Source organism: Sylvia atricapilla, chromosome 1 (genome assembly GCF_009819655.1).
Source record: "Sylvia atricapilla isolate bSylAtr1 chromosome 1, bSylAtr1.pri, whole genome shotgun sequence".
NCBI lineage: Eukaryota > Metazoa > Chordata > Aves > Passeriformes > Sylviidae > Sylvia > Sylvia atricapilla.
Window position 1 is genome coordinate 36008642 of NC_089140.1, and position 19476 is coordinate 36028117.

The 19476-nt window shown below is 36.3% G+C and overlaps 1 protein-coding gene across 3 annotated transcripts in view; it reads right to left on the reverse strand.

Annotated features, from left to right (window-relative positions):
• Window positions 1-19476, reverse strand: part of TBC1D5 (TBC1 domain family member 5) — a 316602-nt gene that overhangs the window by 100018 nt on the left and 197108 nt on the right. The window lies entirely within an intron of this gene.

Here is a 19476-nt window from a genome sequence, read left to right on the forward strand (position 1 = left end):
CTTAGGAGAGTATACTAGTGTCTCTCTAGATTGACGGTTCATGCTCTGAAAATACAACCTTCAAAAGTCAACTGAAATGTAAAGCAAAAAAAAGAACTTGAATCCACTTTGTGTGTGTAAATACACAGTGCACTACTCATAATACCTGAATGCCAAGCAAACACATTTGATCACAGAGTGATGCTGCTACTCAAAAGAATTACTAACACAAGCACTGGGATAAATTTTTTTTCTGACTGTAGTTATTTCATGAGGAAACTAGAAGTAACTGGTCCAAAGGACTTCAAAACACTGTGATTAAACCCAGCAAAATGCAAAAAGAGAGTTTCACTTTTTCATCTGAAAGTATGATCAGAATAAACTTCTTACATTACCTCAAAACTATGTGAAGATACAGAAGATCTACTAAATCTCCCCCATAAACTATAATTTAAACATTTTATTTTCCTCAAAAACAACTTTCTCCCACTCCTCTTGTACATTAACCTCTTCAATTATTTCACTGATCCCCTAAAAAACCTATGTTCCCAATTATACTCAAATTCTTGAATGGTTTGTGCCAGCTTTATACCAAGGGTTTCTATTACTAATTTAGGATCTATCTGAATTGAAACTGCCCATGATTTCCTGAGAATACATTAATCATGGTCCTTTAGTTCAACATTCGTCTGAACTTGGCTTGTTACCTTTGTAAATATGGACAAATATAAAGAGATACATCTTGAAATGACCATTTTAACAAAATGCTGTAGCTAGCTTTGAAACCCACTGTATGGAAGTCCCAAAGTTTTCTGGCTTTCCAACCAAAGTTGCTTTCTCCTATGGAACATCTCCCCCATTGGAAGCAATGGAATTGGCAGGGCACTCCCCTAAGTATGTATTTCAACCTGACCAAAAAAAAAAAACTCCGAAACAACCCCCTCCCCCTCCCTCCCCCCCCCCCCAACAAAAACAAAAACCCCCAACCAAACAAAAAAAATTGCCAACACAAAAAACTCAGGCTTTCTTCATGCTTAGTTCAGTAAAGGGAGCTGTTTTCCTCATTCACACTGATAGCTTCTACTCACTGTCCCCTCAAACCTGCACCTACCAGCAGTTCTGCCATCCCTCTACCATTGCTTCTTTAGTAAGAGTTGCCTCTTTTGTGTCTTCTGTCATTTTGAATATTCTGTTCTACTCTGAGACCTAGCAACTTGGCTCTGTCCACACATCACGCTCTGTCCTGTCTTCTCTTTGTCTTTTTTTAAAAATACCAAGTTACTGTCAGCTTGAAAACCAGCCTGCGAAGACAGATGGCCAGATATATATCACAAAAGTGAACCAGAGTCAAATTCAAACTTTTGTTAAAATGAAGAGTGAGGAAGTTAGGTGGTCTGAAATACTTTCACCAGCTTATGTTAAAAAGAGTCTACTTGAATGGGGAAGGAAAGCAGAATAGTCATGCTCTGCACAGTTAAAGATTTTGCAGATAGCCTTCTTGGATCCCTCAGACTAGACATCCCACTGCTTCCCCACCCACCTCCAGTAAGGTCTGGCAGCTGCATTGGTTCCACCTCCACCAACCCCAACAGCACCTGAACAATTGCTGCAGTGCTGTTTTCTTGTGGAAAGGTGGTTGTGGCACTAATAAGGCCAGAAGGGTCAGGGAGGGAACAGCAGCAGGGACGTGTTCCCAGCTGGAAATGTGCATGTTGTCCTCCCCAGCAGTGGCAGCGATTTCAGCTGCAGACTGCCAATCTCTGGAATTTCTCAGGTTCTTCTCTGAAGGTTCATTTTTGGCTTTACGAGTTAATCATGTCAGGAGAAGTCATTTCCATTCAAGTGCCTTTAGGAGTAATTATATATTTAAATGATTAAACAAATCAGTAAGAAAACATATCTAGTGCAGAATGAAAGCAGTTAGCATCGAAATTCTTTCTTATATTTTTTTGTATTAGTATCACAAGTTGTTTGTAAATAACTTGCTCCTTTTACATATGTAAGGAGTTTTGTCATGCCCTGCAAAAATAAATTAGATTTTATTGGTGCCCGGGTATTTAATAACTTCTATTTATTTGCTGCAAGAGTGGAGAATTAAGATAGAGTAGTTTATTTCACCAAAAGACTGACAAATGGCTCATTAGACACTTATGGAACTGAAGCTAATTGTATGATTTTTTTTTTTGTATTAATTGTCACTGCCTGCTTAGCTGGCTAACATTGGTCATCAATACAGAGCTTTTTCCTTTCAATCTCCAAAAGAGATGTAAAAAAAAAAAAAAAGAAGGAATTTTAAGATAAACAGAACAGTATTTATTTCCTAATATAAACAAAAATACTATTTGGATTGGAGGAGCATGAGGGAGGAGTAAGAGAGGATTAATGGGCTGGCTGTTCCCCACTGGGGCCACCAATAACAATCAATTCCAAACAGCAGTCACCTCACATCATCTAACAGCTTGAATCGTCAATATTCAAAGATTCTCTGCCCCCCTTTTTTTTTGTTCTGATTAAATATCATTTAAATTGCATCCTTTTTTTTTTTTATTTCGTCAGAGACATAAGGTCAGAATTGATTGAATATGTACTACCTGCATATAATGATTCCCAGTTTTTTACAATCATGTGCTAATGCTGCACAGTAATGGCCTATGGATGAAGAGACAGATGTACTACCAGTCATTCGCTACACATTTGCATTAACAAATCATCATTTAATTGAAGCCCATCCAACAAGTTTATGCTACTTAAATAAAGTTCCTTTCCATAAAAGATGCTGCAATGACACATGGTTGTTAACTGCAAGGTAAATAAAAAGTAGTATTTATTTTCTTGTCACTGGTTTAGGTAAGTATTAAAATGTACACTTATTAATTTGTATTTTGCTCAGAAATAAACCACCTGACATCTAACGTAGCAATCCAAGCTAGTACTACTATGAGATGAGATAATTCACTTGTAGAAATAATCGTTTTGTAACACCACAATTTCATGCTTTACAGATTTTTATTTCCCCCCAAAATATATAATAGAACATAGTTTATATGAAGGCTATACATGAGTTGTGTGTTAATATTTTAGGCAAGCTCTAATAACACAAACCTCAAACCCTGCTGCTATCAACATGGGCTACAATTTTTTTTATGTCTCATTGTTGACTACAAACATTGGCACCACACTTAGAAACCTAGTTGCCTCCCTCCACAATTTAGATATTACTGCTTTCTTTTTAATACTGTCTAGGGAACAATTCAGGTAGGTTGTGATGCCCCTACATGTTTCAGATATAGAAAACCACTATCTATTCATTTCTCCTTTCAGAGCATGTTGCAAAATATTAAAATCTGAGAAGAAAGCATGTCATAAAATGAGGAACCTATAAAACCAATTTTCTCTCCTTCTAGAGATGGTTTAACAGTACTTTCAGCATATTCAGTTCATGGTACATTTTTGCATCTGCAAAGCAGAAGAAAGATATTTTGATACTGTCTGTTAAACTGACAAACAATACTTCGAAGCTAACATCCTAGGACAAGGAGATATATTTTTAATTGTGTTTTTGGCTTAAATCTACATTTTCTAGAAACAACAATCTTTTAGGATGAAAGCACTATATAAATGAAAGATGGTATTAGTAATAATAGTTGACATCCTTTACTATGCTGGTATTGGCTTACATCTAAACACATCATTGAATTTTTTTTTACCTAAATACAAAAATAATCATCTATTTCCCTTTCTTGACAATAAACTGAAAATAAAATATTTATTAAAAAAAAATGAAAAAAAATAAGTGTCTTAGGAAAACTAGAAAATTCATTCTGAGAGTGGGAGAAAGTAGTTTTTTTCTAACCAGAGCCAACAGAATTAAAAGATAAACAGATACATTTTCCTTTCCTTTAGAAATGTGTGGGGATGTGAGGAGACAGGGGAGACTCCAGGTTGACCTTTTGTTGTTGTTGTTACTGATGACAGAAAACATATTAAACATTTTGCCATACCAAGATTGAGACTACAACGTAGAACTCAGAAATATATCTAAAGCACATTGCAACACACAAGAAGAGATAAAACCAAAGATTTATTTCTTCAGACAAGAAACAGTGTATAAAAGCTACAAAATGCAATCCCATACAAAATAAACAGACATACAAAAAAACCCTACTGTGATTTGCCGGCATGTTCTCCAAGCTTTTTTTATATCCTAACTCAGAACAGTAATTACAGATCTTGCAAGTTGACTTCTGTTTTCCACAACTATGAGTTGTACGTAAAACATGTCTTTTCATCGAAACAATTACAATTAATCAAAACAGTGAAAGCTAATACTACTCAAGTCCAACCTACTGCTGTGCCCAGCAATATATCAAACTGTCTGTTGTCAAACATACTAAACAAACTTCAACAGAATGTTTTCACTACAAATAAGAGAAAACATGCTTGCTAAGTATTTTTTAGTCAAACTGCAACCTCAGTAATCCATTCTGTCACTGGATTTTAATTTGCAGTAGTCAATCACAGTCTCAGACAGATCCGTATTTGACTACAGAGCGGTAACTCACTGGGACTAACAAATGAGTACCTGCAAATGGCTACTACAGCCCCAAATTAGTGTGGGGATTTATATCTGTGTACTTGGGTTTGTTCCTTTCCACCATCAACTTTTTTCAACGTGAGATTTTAAAATGAAAGAAAGAAAAATGAAGACCATGTACTACTTTTCACTGTTACTGTCCTAGAAACACACCAGCTTAATGGTATTGTGTTTTCTTCCATGTTCATATTAATTTAAACTATTACTAGCATTTATTGAAATCTTCATTAAAGAGAAGCTTCTACCTCAGAATTTGCTCATAAATTAACAAAAGCCTCTCTCTAGAAACTGAAATTCATATTAAACACAGATCTCATCCATGATATATTTCATCTATGACATATTATAAATAGTCAACAATATAAATAGTCAACAAAAATAGATATACTTACACTTCTCATGGCACCTCCCCTGCCCTACCTAGGAGTCATAACTATTTTCTTAATAAAGAAATATGGCATTTGGTATCTGACAGAAAAAAAACTGTTTACCAGTGAAGTCAGTCTTTTTTGCAATTGGTAATCAATGCAGAAACTGAAGTTTTACATAAAAGAAGTGATACAGAGGACAGGAATATTGGAGTTTAACAAACAGATCAGGCCTTTATTACCAGCAAGCTCCATTATGGATTTGTGAGCTTTGTAAGCCAAGCTCCCCCAAGTGTAATTAAATTTTTATTTATAATGTGTTTGTGACTGTTAACTTTGTGTTGCCTCTGCTTGTTCTCCCCCCAAATCCAATGTGAAATAGTATTCCACATTTACTGCTGCAGAGAGTGGTGCTTTATTCAGTTGCTGATTTCATCTCTAGCCTTATAAGAGATGAGAAGTACAAATAAACATATTGTATATTATTTATACACAAACATCCGCGTCTTTAAGCCTAGATATATACATATACACTCCTGCATGCAGACGCTCTAAGCCAAAACTGAGGACAAAAGAAGTACATGTCAGTTAAAATTGAACACATGTGAGCAAGCATCACTTTTTTTCCTACCAAGAGCACTATTTATCACATATTTATATCGTGGAGAGACATGAAAGCTTCAGTAAGATAGGGCGATGCAGCACTGCAGAGTACATTTTATGCCGCAAGCCATGTCTGAGATTAGTGTAAATGTACCAGGAAAAGGTTCTAAACTCCAACAAAGCTGGCATCCACGCTTTATTTTTTTGTTCATTTATGAGGAGGACTTCATGAAAAAGCCCTCTGACTCCAAGAACGTATTTTTTATTTTTTGCATTAACTCTATGCCTGCTTTCATTCAGGTATTACCCTCCGGTACCAATACTTATATAAAAAAAAAAGAAGCTTAATATAAGTAACCACAGGAGGATCTCTTCTCCCCTTGAAAAACTGCAAATAAAGATGTCAGCTATTGAGTATATTTGTGGCGTCTCCAGCAGCTGCTGTTAAATACCAGCTGGTCTAGCTGATTAAAATTACCTCCGAGTTGGTATTATAAAGATGCCTGGGCAGCGTTGCTGTATTAATGGATTATTGAGTGAGCGATGAAAACCTTGGCCAGCTGATGCGTTTTATTACAGATAGGCTTTATGATGTGTAATCACTGTAATTTTTATAACTAGAGGAAACGGCAAAAAAAAAAAAAAGAAGAACCTTCTTTCTCCCCTTACTCATAGCGAAATCAGTTGAACCAGATTTTTTTTTGTCAGTCTGTTACTTAGGAGTTAGCTAAATAATTTGGGTTTTAACAGTTTCTGCATATGTAAGACTTTATCCACACCTACACATACACAAAGAATGAGAAACTGTGTTCAAGGCTACCCTGTGTTTACCTATTTTACATATGCTTAGGTTTACACATTGGATATTTATTTCGTCCTTTGACTACCAGGCGAGCGCTGCAACTGGCCATATGAGATAAACCCTTGTGCATTATTTAATGACTGAGCTACATTGCAAATACACCTCATATTCTTCAGGTTCAACAATTCAGCTGGTGAGGTCTCGTGTCTGGTCTCTCCATCTCTTCCCTCCCACACTGTCCTCCCCTTCCAGAAAAACCTTCACACAGTATGTCATTTAACCATCTCTCAAACTTTCTTCCTCCTTACTAACCACATATTTACTATGTTGTCTTGACTTCTGATGGTAGTTTAGTTTGCTACAAAAGCTAAATGTGCTAATTATGAAAATCATGTAACTGTTACCAGTTTTGGGGTTTAAATAAAAAATAAAGGACTGGATACTTGGAAGATTCAGATGTACTGGTGAAAAATTTTATTATAGATGACTTCTGTGGCGAGGTGCTTCAGGATTCAAATGCTATTTACTGAAAGCATCTCGAGTAAATACTGCAATTTTTTTCAGGAATGAACTCACACCAAAAGCCAACTAATGATACCTGAATTTTTTCAGTGGAATAGGAACTGTTGAAATGTAAAAGAGAGTAAAATTAAAAAAAGGTCCTAAGCTCTTAAAACTTTCTTAAGGTAACATAGCATTGCTTGTCTTTTTCCACAGGAGATAATTAATATTAACTCTTCCACAAAGTTAGAGAAAACAAGTCTCTATAATGTTCGTAAACTGATACAAATCACAAAATTTTATAGGAAGGACCCTATGAAATATAGCTGGGTATTATTCCAGCCCATAAAGTATAGAGACAAATTTTTGGCAGTTGCTACTACATCACATACATTCACCTGCAACCTCTATTGAGGACTTTTTACTCATGCTGGTGTTTATGTGAAGTCCTGCAGAGAGATTATTTAAACCATTTCCTAGAAGAAAAAGCTGCTCTAATAATCAAAAGATAAATTAGATCAAAGATGGATGAAAATATAAGTTGAAACTGATTCAATGAAGAAGTTTGTTAAAGGCAATGATTTTACAATTAACAACTTTAAAGGTGAGATTTAGAAATAGATTTTGGTTCGTCCAAGACTAAAATCCCCTAGGTGCTCTCCTTTCATTTTATAAGTAGAACCTAAGCTGCACTATGGTGCAAATGTGCATTTGCAAGACCAACACCTGATAATCTGAATATGTGATATACATCTCTGATGAATCATCTCTTTGTTCTGGAACACTTTTGCACTGCCACGACTAGCTATTGAAATAATGATGCTAGTTGTCTGCAAACGGAGGGAGAAAAGCATGTTTCACTGGGTAGATATGGTGCAGATAAAAAAAGGGCCTTTCTACTCTTTCTAATTCCATCTTTTCTTAAAGAATTTTGTTATCACTGAGGTTGGAAAAGACCTCTAAGATCATCAAGTCCAGCCTAGCACTGCTGAGTCCATGATGAAACCACGTCCCTAAGTGCCACATCTACACCCCTTTTAAATACCTCCAGGGACGGCAATCCCACTACTTCTCTGGGCTGCCCGTTCTAATGTTTGGCAACCCTTCCCATGAAGAGATGTTTCGCAACATGGAATTTTGTTTCTGCAGAACATCTGAGCAGCGGTAAGGAAGATGGGCAAAGCCATTGGGACAGGCCAAGGAGGGATGTGGAAGGTGAAACTAGACCAAGCTGTGAGGCTGCAAAGCTCCCTGCAGACAGTTGTGCCAGTCTGAAGCACCTCAGCTTCAGGCTGTGCCAAGTGCAGCCGGCAGAGCCGCAGCCGGCTGCTCACAGGGGCAGTGCCATCCAGCACCTGCAGTGCCTCCATGGTACAGCTGCAGCCTGAGCGGATCCTGCAGTCTGAAACCTCTTTCAGAAGGGCAGTGCATGTTCACAGTTGTTCCAATAAAGAAAATAAAATGAAATAATAAAATAGTGATGGTTTTGGTTTTGCAAAACACCCACGGTTCCTATTTTCTCAAACCATGTGACTTTCATCATTCTGCTGGGAGCAAACAATGGGTCAGCAGCTTGCAGCCACGAGTGAAAAACCAACCAGAGGACAGCTGTCTGTTCCATCTACTTTTTGTTTTTTCCTGTGGAGCACTCCATACACTACTCTAAAAGCATTTACCCCTTGGGCACAGCTTAGGTGGAGTTTGCTGGGGAGCTGGCCAGGCTGGGGCTGCCATTTCCTAAGGTAACTGCTGGTACTCTGTGCCTTGCCCCAGAACGAGGACGAGGAAATTCAGCTTCTCTGAGCTCTCCCAATGCATATTTTTCATACATTTAGTGAATTTCCAAGTTGAGCAACCCTCACAAAAACTAAACAACAAACCCACCCTGAATCTGCAAGGCTTTGTGGGTATTTCTGGGCTGAGGCATGTTTACTACACAGCAAGGAGGGGTGTCTCTCAGCTCCAACCATGGATGGGGAAAAAACACCTCAGTGCAGAGGAAGACATAGTTATAGTTATGGTTGTGACATAGTGCTAATATGAAATACTCCAAGTTTCCCACAGAAGACTACTTGAAGTATAAATTATATCACTGTCACTCATGGGGATCCACAACAAGACAGCCAACTGGAAGCACTGAAAAAGGACTAAATTATTGTGTCTGAGAAGGAAAAATTAAAGGAAGGCAATCCTCTAAAAGCGAAGACGATTACGATATGTATAACAAGTATTTTTGCATTTGTGGTAAATACATATACATTGATAAACTCTGAATTAATGGTCAATTTAACACACATGGTAAATTCTACGCAAAACAAGATTCTTAATTCACTTGGGTTAATAAACATAAAATTCTGATAATTACAGATACAATAATGTCATATGAGCACTTTAAACATATGCTGTGGGAATTAAATCCAGGCTATTCCTGCCCACTAAGGACCAGTTTTTAATCTTCGATGCATGATATGTAGTAATGGATTTTACGAGTTGACTTTTTTAAATTTGATGATCAGGTTAATGAAATTTATAATGATATTTTTCACACCAAGTTCAAAATAGTAGTTAACTCCTTGGCAGAGGAATTCAGATTGGACATGTAATGGATGTACCAGCAACTGCTGATGTGAAAGGATTAATCATCATTTTAGACTTTTATTAAATTAGATAAAATGGGATAGGCATGAATCAGAATATATAGCAATTAATCACTGGACTTTATTGAGTCTTTTAAAAATCTTATTTGGTCTTGAGTTGACAACTAATCTAGGCCATTCTGTGCCAGTTTGACAAACTCTCCAGATAATGACTGTGACTAGAACATTAATAATATCGTAATTTAGCGAAAAATATTTATTCTCTATGTAAACTATTTTTTTTTAACATTTGTGGGTGCATTAGTCACACCACAACATTGCAATTCAGCTGATCTTCTGCTACTGAAATATTTTGCTTTTATAAATTTGCTTTTTTTTTTTTAAATTCAGGTAATGGATAGACGAGTATGTACAGATGACCAAAGTTTTAGGTATATCCAACTAGCACTTAATGTAAACTGTTACAGCTATACACATTGGAATTGCTAGAAAATAAAAATTACTAAACTTTTGAAGTTTATTTATTGATCACTGAGAACCACCCCAGTTAAATTACCATAAACCTCAACATCACAACAACTACTAATCCAGCTAATAGGAATTAAGGGAGATGGAAGATACATAATAAGCATCTGGGGGATATGGAATTTATCTCATGAGTGTAGTAAAGAGCTCATAATTTAAGAGTGCCAAAACCCAAGTGCATCATGAAGGCCTTTCCTCACAAGTGACATTAATTGCATATCCCACAGATGCTTATTACATATTCTATTTATACCTCTGAGAAGAAAAATATTCGTTTAAAGTTTAAAGGTTTAGTACTGCTTAAACACAATGTAACACAGCTGTCTCATGATGTCACAGGGAATATCAAAGGCTGCAGCACAGAGTCATAATGTAAGAAATAGTTTAGACAGAAGATAAATCAGGGAATGTGCTTCAGCATGAGAGCCCCAGAGCTCAGATGTACATTAAAGCAGGATGTATAACTACGTACTTCAGTTGGATTTCGGATTACACCATTAAGAAGTTTTTTTCTGATTACAACTATTGAAATTAGAAAAAGGAGAATTAAATCTATTTCAATTATTTTAAACAGTTTTTCAGTAAGTAGCACGTCAAACCATTAATACAAATATATGAATTGCTAATATCAAAGATGCCTTTATCTTCTCTACTGCTCAGTCCATACAAATATAACCATCATCATTAATGTTTCTAGATATTAAGCACATTATTATGTTGCAAGTTTTCTGTGAGGATTATTTTCTTCTGTTGACATGACTCTTTTGTTATTTCTTTTATAGATAAGTAAGGCAATAAGAATTCTTTGACTCAAAATGTCCCACATAGCTAACTATATTTCCATTAGTAAACCCCCCCACCCCGAACCTGATATTACTGATTTTGCATGTCATTCCTACATGTACTTGTTAGAAATAGAATAAACTGCAAGGCCCAAGCTTAGACTTTAACAGCTCACACAACATTCACTGATGTACGCTGTAAACAACTAAAGACTTTGTTTAGATGTGTGGAATTTTGAGTTAAACAGTGTAAAGATATTTCATAACACACAACATGTTACACAGTTCTGCTGCTACATACTGCACATGTGGGTATGTGTATAGATTTATCCAAAGTATGAAAATATTTTTTACTAACTTCTCCACTTCTGTGAATAAAAACCTGGTAGCATTATTGGTAGGAGTAACAGCAGTCAGAAGCTGCAGGAGTTTCATTATGTCTTATTTTCTGCATTATATTATATTGAAAATATGAAATCTCTTTTCTCTCTCCCCTTTCTCAATACTAAGAGCAAGGGATATTAATCCTGTGGCCTTCAAAGATCATTGTATTGGATTCTTTTTCAGACAAAAAATGTATAAAAGGTAATCAAAGGAAATATACTAACCATGGTACTAATTTCAAATAAAGTGATAAGAAGTAAAGAAAAGATCATTAAAGGTGACAGATGACAGTATAAAGGCCTATGAAAGGCAACGCTCTCTCATGGACTTCTCAAATTGATGTTATATTGGGTGATGCCATTTTGCTTCTCTGAAATTAGGGCAGAATTGCTGTTCTGCTATCAACACATTTATAGTGAATAACAAAGTCTAGGTGCATCCACGATCTTTTTTCCTTAGAAACAGTGCTATCTGGAAGTTCAAGGGAGTCATCACCGGGAGTCAATAGCAAGCTGCAAATGCTGTGCTTGAGAGTGTTTTCAGAGAAAGAATATATAAGGGCAGCACCCCTTTCTGTAAAGATTCAAGTATGACTCGTTCATTGACTTCAAAATATATACTGGAAATAAGCTCCTACTCTTGTCTGCTTTTGTTCTTTTTCACTAGACAATTCTATTTTGCAATGCTGTGCACAGATTTTCTCTTCTTGCCAAAATCTGTGGAGTCTTCCTGCTAAGTTATGTACCTTAACCCTTTAGGGCCTCTTGCTATTACATTCAGTATGAAGTGTGATGAAATATTCCCATTTTTACAGCATTAGTTTGGTGAAATAATTCTATTCTTAGAAATGTTTCTCAAACATAATTTTTCATGCTTTACCTAGACTAAAATATTGTGAATTCATACAATATGCAAAAGTTTCACAAAATTGTGCACCTTAATTAACAGCACTACTCTTGAGCAACCTATTCCTGTGACCTGTGTTAATGGATTTTATTCTTTGGATATGGATGGGTTGCTTTAATATTTCATAGGGTACTTTTAAAAATTCTTACTCAAAACCACATCAAAACCAGAAAAGATACTCAAGGCATGCACCTATTTGGAACAAGAATTTTTTTTTTTTAATTGATGAGGCTTCCATGACTCTAGGAAGATGCTGGAAAGAGGTTCACAAGGTCATGGAGAACTACTATCCAGCTCACTCATTTTAAAAATTAGGACAGACTGTTGCATTATTTTTAGGGCAGGATCTTTTACTGTTGCATGGACTTCCAACTCTTTTATGCATCTTTCCAGCCCAAGAAGTCCCAATAAAACAACTGCCAGAGAAAATTCAGAATATTTAAGGGGAATTATATAGGTTGCCTGTAGCATTTCCTACCTTTTTCCCCTTCCTTGCCCAAATCCCTCACCTCAGCCTGTAACATCTAGTTAGACTGAAGGGCAGTGAGAGCACTGTCCATAGGTGTTGAAATGGCTATCCAAGAACTAATCTTGGTATCTGAAGCAGAAGCAGAGTGACTTGACTACCTGGTGAATTATTATTTTGGTGGGGAGAAAACCCGAAAAGGAAGCATTCTTCCCAATGCTGACACTATACTGCCTTTCATTTTCCCAATTAACGGCATTCTACTGGGCAATCAGATGCTTATAGAGAAAATGCAGACTGGCTATATTCCTACAGAATTCCTACTTCACTAATTTTCAACAACATTTTCATTAGTGATGAATTGTGGTTTCAGGATATAATTTTCTGCTAAAATGAAGAACTCAGATGAAAATGACCCTGAAGAGCCAGATGATTAACATGTCCTCCTAGGCTAAGGGAGACTCAGACTGAAGACTGCTACCCCACACCTCAAGGCAGTTCACTACCAATTGCTGTATTCTCAAATGCAATTCCTTGTTGTTCTTCTCCCTCTCCACAAAAATCAAAAATGGCCTAGGTTGTTCTGACATGGTATAATGACTAAGAATTAAAACTTCAGGTTTAATATGATTTACCTCTGCTTCCAACAGGCCAACGTTATGCACTTAAGTATTTCATGCTAATCTATTTCAAAGATTTAAGACAAAATTTTCTTAGTTGCATTATCCACTAGATCCTAGTTTTGTATAACTTCTAAATTTTAAAATTTAAGAATAAGCAGCGAGGATGAAGCAGTGGTTAACCAAAACATGAATTATCCATAGGACTGGATTATACAGGAAATATCTTGGTTGCTATCATATGCTTAAGTCCAAAGTGCTGTATTTTGCCTCCTAACATCATGTCAGCATGGGCATTTTAGCACGGTTTCATTTTTTAGGCATGTGCTGAGATAATTACTTTCTGCAACAGTTACTTGACCTACTTATTGCCTTTTTTGTACCAATTTCCAAGATGAGTTTTCTAGACAAAGTTTCATGTAAGCGAAAAAAACAAAATGGTGCACTAAATTAAACAGTCCCTGGTTGACCTGAACAGCTGATGTGACTTAAGTATAAAGAAAGTAAAGGTGAGGTAAATATATGGAACCTTAAATTCCTTACTGGAGTAGAACTTGTCTATATATTGTTCTTCTTTTATAGCCAGCAGCCACTGTCTACATAAATAAAATAAATAAACAAACAAAACCCCCCAAAGATAGCCTTCCAAGCACCTGTCTATATTCCTACTAAATTCATCTCAGGTTTAAGAAGATACTTAATTCTACTTAAATCCAGTGGTTTCTAAGCCTACTTATATTTAAATAAGCTACCAACTTTTTTTCTTTTCAGGGTACGTGACAAAAGTCAAAATGGAAGCTATCTTGCTTTTTTTCTTCTCAGATAAAGATAACTCCCTGTACTTCATATGGGAAACACATCACCTGCATCAATGAGGAACAAAATGACAAATCTGCATTCCATCCTCACAGACATCCCGTACTACTCATTATCATCTCAGCACATAATTATGCAGCAGGAGAGTAAAACTCTGACAAACACTTTTGACACCTCAACCAATCCTTCATTCTGTTTATAGAGTGGTCTTTTAAATCTTAAAGTCAGAGGTAAAACTAAAATACTATTTGTGACAGTTGGGAAAAAGATAAAATCCCAAGTTCATCATACTGTAATTTTTAACCTAATATACAACGAGAAGCAACACAAAATGACATATACATTTTTTTCAATCAATGAACTAGAAAGCTTTTTGAGGAACTCAACAATGAGAAACAGATATATATATAATTTAAGAACATGAAAGGGAGAGTAGTCTTACTTCAAAACAGAAGAAAAGCACCTTGTAAAGTTCAGCAGGATTTGCTTACTGCCTGAGATAAAAACCCTCTCCTGACCTTCAAGAATTGTCCTCATTTATTTGCAAAGAGGAAGTAATTTGAATTAGTAAACCATGGCAGTCCAATTGGTATGGCAACAGTAGCTGAGGCATAGCCTGTCTCCATCAAAATACATGGCAGCTTTCTAAAGTAGCTTTGGATGTTTCCTTCCGCCACCTAACTTAGAAATTAGAAAGGTTTCCTCTTACAGTACTTTTTTCACTATGCAAGACAGTATTCATAGTAATGTCTTCAGATGCCTGAGTCATCCCCCAAAAGCTCTGTCTAAAAACCCAGCGGAATGTATCTTGTAATTTGTGGGGCCAACAGTGGACACTAACATTTCTTAGAATTGCCTGGTCATCTGGCACTAAATCCTCAACAAGTCCTCTACTGAGAGACAAGCTGGGATTTATGGCCCATTAAAGCCTGTTTTATATATAACGCTTTGTTTAATTCAAACAGAAAATAAGTACTGGAAATCAACAACAGTTCCAGATACTAAGTTCATTATTAATTTGGTCCTGGGCATTCAAATGAGAATTATTGCTTTGTTCAGAAAGTCTTTGTATTTGCTTAGTCTTACCCATTTCTAGATACTCACTGCCAGATACTTGCCTTTTAACAGCAAGGCCAGATTTTGGTGGTTCCTCTACTATGTGCACAATAGCTCAAAGTTGCTTTCATTGTAATTGCTGTCCAATTGATTGATGACACTGGATTAAAAGCTACAGAGGAAATGTAATGGTTTTGGACCATGTCATATATTATCTCATTTTCTTTTGGTGTGAGAATCCAAAACAGACTCAGACATCCTGCATGATCTGAAAAGTTCTCTTTAGAAAGACTGATTTTGATCTACTTTTTCTGTAGATCATAAAGATTTTGTATTCTGATAACTAGTGGGATTTTTACTTTTTCTTTCTGATATAATGAATATGATTTATGTTCCTTTACTACACAAGTAAAATCCTTTAAATTCTCCCTCCAGAGGCTGATCTGATTACGCAAAAGAATACTGCCTGGTACCATAATGGCATGGGTGAGAAACTAAAACAGGTGGATGCCCCACAGCAGCGCTCACAGCAGAGCAAGTAAGAATAGTAATAGTGCAACAGCACATCTGCTGTTGACTTTACTGTAACATAACCTTTCCAATGCTACCTTCAGATCTACACTCGTGTCTAGCTCCCCTGCAATGTAGTTTACACCCTTCTCTTTTGTTTTGTATGTCTTTATTTGCTTCCTGAGGTGCCATGGTAGTAGCAGCCCGCAGCCTGAGCACCTCCAGAGTGGCAGGGGCAGCGTGTCCCTGGCTGTGGCTGCTGGACAGAGCGGCAGCGGGAGGCAGAGCCATCACCACCCAGCATCCTGAGAGGGCCCTTTGTGCCCTGAGATAAAGCCACCGCGAAACATCTACGCTCACTTCTGCACATGCTTTACTGTCTGCTGGGGATGTGCTTAGGAAGAGTTTGCTTTGCCAGTATAATGCTGCCATCAGTGTTATGATGCAGAAGCAGGAGAGTTTATGCCAACATTTAAGTTTTGCTCTTAAATGAAGCTTTTTATCTTCATGCCTTGTCATGATCTTTCTGCATATTATTTCTATGCAACTGTATCATATAAATTTACATGATCTGGCTTACTTATTGCATGCAGTTCCATGAGAAATTCATTTGCTGCAATATAATTCACCCCCAGTACATAAAATAAAGTGGTAATAATATTATGTGGGACCTTTCCAATTGGTTAATCTTTTCAGTGAAATGTAAAAGAAGTTGCCTACGACAAATTCCTTTAAATGGAAGATAATGTCCTAAAATACAGGTATATGAAGACTTTCCTCAAACCCGGTCCTTTCTGAAGCTGAGAGCCTAGCCTGCTGAATTTGTCTCTGCAAACACTGGCCACTGCAGAAAATGCAGTATCATTTCACAATATTTTGTAGTTTAACATGAATTAGATGTAAGGGTCAAAGAAATTAACATCAAAGTACCAAGTAATCTAGGACATTAATCATTGTTAACTCTTCTAATTTTAAAATTAAACTGAATATTTAATCTGTCAACCCTTTGCAATACCCAATCTTTACGTTCAACCCTAGCAATTTTTTCTTTTATTTAGAGAAAGGTTTATTATCAGGAAGCATGTCACTGAACTTTTAATGTAATCAATTCCATTTTATTTTGAAACCACTCTTTTACTTAACTTTACGAAGTAAAAAATTAGATATGATTAGATAACTATCATAGTTTGGTTAGACTATTCACTCTACTACCAGGAGAGTGAAAAAATTCTGCAAAGCATTATCTTTGGGTCCAGGCTAGAGACATGGCAAAGAAAGAAGACTGAGGAATGATAAGGCACCAACCCTTTATCTCTGTATTGCCGGTTCCATTTCAGCTGATATTAATAGCAGCTGAGTAATTATCACAGGGACAAGCAGTGCTGACTGCAAGTGAATGAAAGTGCAGTCTCAAAATTTCCAGATACAGAAATTCCTGTGCTAAGGCTGCTGCTGTCTGTGACACCAACTTGAGCTTCCAGAGCATGGAAGTATGGCATAGTCAGGGGCCAGTAGACCTTGCTGTACCTAACTGGGTTCTCTTCCCAATCAGCAATGGAATGAGACAGTCAGGGAATGTGAAGTCTGTTTACTGCTCTGCTCTGGAAGAGAAGGAAATCTACTGCTTTGAGCTAAAACTTCAAAACTGGGCAGCAACCAAAATTAATGAGTTGTACCACACATACTGAAATGCCTGTTAAACTTGGTCTTGTAAGCAGGTAAGCATCATTTAGGAAGTGAATAATCACATTTTATTGTAAAGGACCATTTCTGAACATGGAAATGTACAACCAGCTGAGGTACCTGACCTCCCAGCAGAACAAGTCATGCTAATGTTTGAAAAATAAAAAGAAGCATTTGAGAACATCAAAGCATGGAATCAACTGTATGAAAATGCAAAGAATTGTTTTTGCCTTGCCCCAGAAAGTTATAGAAGGATGCAAAGTATATAATGCTGAATCTTAAAATAACTGAACTTTATAACTTGTGTAAGTTAGGGTAGACTGCCACTAAATATAGTCCTTTCATGTTAATCCTGTTCTCTAGGAATACCATAATAATCTTTTGAGCAAAGTTCCCAGTCTTCCTTTTACCATTTGTGTATTTTTTGAGTGGTATCAAGGCTGGCAGATGAATATTTATTGTTGGTAAACCTTCAGCAAAACAATGAACTTCAACAAAAAAACTCAGATGAATTCCGCAGTTTGGTTAGGTTAAGCAATTATTGATAAACTATGTTGATTAGGAAATGCTGTTTCTAGTTCAAGAAATGTTCGATACAGGAAAAGATACAGTGTCTCAGACTGTCAGTTGGCTCAGTACTGGAAATTACATCTCTGAAGAGTTCAGACATCATTAAAGGTGAGAATAATACAATACTCATGCTTTGTCCCTTTCCTTTTCTCCTGTCTGTATCAAATCAGTAATCGAAGGATATACCTCACAGGTAACCCACTTTACTCTTCTACCAATGCAGACTCTGTTTGTAGACACCACCCATTTCTAAGAGCTTTTCAAAGCCTGCTTTTAAAACATTCTGATAGTTTTTCCTTTGTTAATTTTGATATATTATTTTACAGTCTAACAGCTCCCTGTTAGTAAGGTTTTCCTTATAGTCAGCCTGAAGCTCTCTCTCATAACCCATTCTTTTAACTGTAAATTTCTTTATTCAGATTCAGTTCTATTTATGCCACACCAGACTGAATTGTTCTTCTGTTATTATAATTTTATGTTTAAAGCTAAAATATAATTTTTTCTTCCAATTATTTCTCTTATTGAAAGGCAAGATCTTAAACTGATGTGAATACCTACATTACAAATTATTTTTGCCCCAAAATGTTTATGTGCAAATTTCTGAAGTTTTACTTACTTTATTCTGTCTTTGTTTTCATTAGTCTTCATAAATGAAACAATGTATTCTTGTTTTCCTTGATATTTATACAGCCTACTTATTCATTACTACCCCTGAAGTTTATTAAGGATGCTCGCTTTCTCTTCCAGACTACTGAAGATATTAAAAAAAAAATACACTATGCAAAAAAATTGTAATAGGACAATCTGTCCTCTTTGTACTTTTAATACCTTGAGTTTACTTGGCTTATTTTTATTCCCCTATAGGTAACTCATACCTATAAAGTGTATTTAAGTAAGATTTCTAGAATTACATTTATCTTCCTAATATAAGTTATTAATAAGTAGCTCAACTCTTCTCTTGAGAGTATATTATGTTGCAGCACTTTTACATTTTACAGTAATATCAAATTAGGCTTTAGTGTTAAGTATTGCAGTTATAGCCTGGCATTTACACAGTCACCTTTTCCTTCCCTTTCTCTATTTTCTATTGAGTTGTTACAATCCACAATTGCATTTTCACACCTATAATTTTTTTTCATTTAAGGCAAAGCCAATCTTACTTTAAATCACTAAAAAAAAATATTTAAAAGTGTCATTTTCTCTGTCCCTGCAACAGCACATATGGCTTGCTAACTCCTTAAGGAATGATCAAAATTAATCTAATGTCTAGAATTCCAGACAATGAAGGCAAGATTCTTCTTCAAAACTATGGTTATTTCACCATTACTTGTGGTTCACACAAATTGCACACTCTGTGTTGACCCAGACTGACTACAGCAGCTATAAAGGAATCGTTTGGATTCAGTGCTGCACAAACACATGGATAAGACCACATCCAAAATCACACCTGGCCCAGTAATCCCCCCTGGAATGGAGGTATACAATACACAACCAGTTGACTGGATATGAAGCAGCTTCATGGAAAAGGGAATATCTGGGCTGACTCTGTATATGGACAATTTATTATACCCATGCCTTTACTTTTAACATGCCCTTTCCTCTGTATTACCAGCATCCAAAACCCCATAACACAATAGGGAAAAGTCCACTGGTGAAAAGTTAAACTGGTGATAAAAACTAAGTAAATAAACCGCTCAATGCTAATAGTCTTTTG